General features: G+C 41.3%; 1 long non-coding RNA gene across 1 annotated transcript; it reads left to right on the forward strand.

Annotated features, from left to right (window-relative positions):
• The first annotated feature begins 742 nt into the window (after positions 1-742).
• LOC148690114 (uncharacterized) lies at positions 743-1,579 on the forward strand. Its single transcript, XR_015957455.1, has 3 exons — positions 743-892; positions 975-1,094; positions 1,246-1,579. It is a non-coding gene; the product is annotated as an uncharacterized LOC148690114 (long non-coding RNA).
• The last annotated feature ends 330 nt before the right edge of the window (positions 1,580-1,909 follow it).

The raw sequence follows: 1,909 nt of genomic DNA on the forward strand, positions 1-1,909 counted from the left end.
ACAGGGGAGTGATCCTTAAATGTATATTCCCATCCCTACCTAGCACGAGGCCTTTTGGGAGCTCACTGGCTTCGGGTTCCATGGGAACTCCGAAGTTAAACGAGTAGCGCGCGAGAGCACTCCCAGGATGGGTGACCCATCGGGAAGTTCTCGTGTGAGTTCCCAAAAACAAAACCGTGAGGGCGTGGTCAGGGCCCAAAACGGACAATATCGTGCTACGGTAGTGGAGTCGGGCCCGGGAAGTGATCCACCCCGGGCCGGGATGTGACAAATTTGGTATCAGAGCCTAACCCTGGTCGTGGTGTGCCGACGAGGACGTCGGGCCCCTAAGGGGGGTGGATTGTGACATCCCACATCGCCCAGGGGAGTGATCCTTAAATGTATATTCCCATCCCTACCTAGCACGAGGCCTTTTGGGAGCTCACTGGCTTCGGGTTCCATGGGAACTCCGAAGTTAAGCGAGTAGCGCGCGAGAGCACTCCTAGGATGGGTGACCCATCGGGAAGTTCTCGTGTGAGTTCCCAAAAACAAAACCGTGAGGGCGTGGTCGGGGCCCAAAGCGGACAATATCGTGCTACGGTAGTGGAGTCGGGCCCGGGAAGTGGTCCCGCCCGGGCCAGGATGTGACAATACTATTATTTACTAGGAAAAAAACCATATATTATCTAAACCCTAATCCAACACAAACCCACTTCCCCTCATTTTTCTCTTTTCCCTTCTTCAGGCACAACTATCAATCAGTTTTCCATTTTTCCTTCATTTTTCTTCACATCTCTTTCTCTTATGCAGATCCCAATTCATCCTCTCTTTCTTTCACTCTTAATAATCTTTTGTTGTCTATTACTCCTTTGCTACTCCGGGAGGACCAAAAGAAAGGTTTGTCACAGAGAAGGTAAAACTCGTTTTATTTGGTTTGATCAAAGTTTTTCTTTTTTCTTTTTTCTTTTTTTTTTTCAACTTGAATTGTTTTGCAGGTACACTTCATGAGGTTTTGAATAATATGGAGTGGAAGAGAATCTCATGAATAGATTGGATTAGAAATATCATTTGGTTGATAGTGAGAAAGAGATTCTCAAGAACTTTTGATTTTAGAGGTAATTGCCATGTGTTAATCTTTGTTTATCGGTTTTCTTATACGTTTAATTGATTGACATTCAGGTTTGATTTTTCCTTTTTGTTACAAATTACTGTACTTTGTAATTTGGCTTTGTTGTTCATTACATTTTCTTTTTTGCTTTTATATAGACTCATGTGCTGCTGCAACATAAGAAGATGGACTTAAAGATTTGGTCTGCAAAGCTTGAGACTGAAAGAAAGGAGAAGATTGAAGGAAGAAAATGTTTTTTCACGTAATTTTTTTTAAAATTATTCTGTTTTTTCTGAGATTGGAAAGATGAAGATGAACTGTGCTGGTTTGAATATTTTGAATGATTCAAAACCAATAACTGATGTTGGGTGAATTAATGCATTTATCATCTTGCCAACGTGGCAACAAAAACAGTAAGGGCGGATATTTGATGTTTTTTGCATCTAATAATAATAACAACGGCCTTTTTAAGGACGAATCTACTTTTTGCCATTCCTTGTTATTAGGGGCGATTTTTCTATATATTTGCCCTTATTGGTGGTTTTTAGAGGCAAATATTTTTGCCTATAGTAATTCAATATCTTGTAGTGGCCTATGTGGCAAGCACCATATGTCTCAGAAATCATCTTTTTGAATCTAACAACTCTAAGACATGGTCGCCAACACTATCAAAGCACAATATGGAGGTTTTTCTCGAGATCCACTCATGTACTCCTAGCCATACACGAAGAAGCTTGATAATCTCCGAATGTCGATTGGGTTCCATTCTTCTAAATTCTTGCAATTCTATGAAAAAGGCAATCCAAACCAACACATCGCTCA

The sequence above is a fragment of the Pyrus communis genome, chromosome 16 (genome assembly GCF_041283825.1).
Source record: "Pyrus communis isolate YQ-2024b chromosome 16, ASM4128382v1, whole genome shotgun sequence".
NCBI lineage: Eukaryota > Viridiplantae > Streptophyta > Magnoliopsida > Rosales > Rosaceae > Pyrus > Pyrus communis.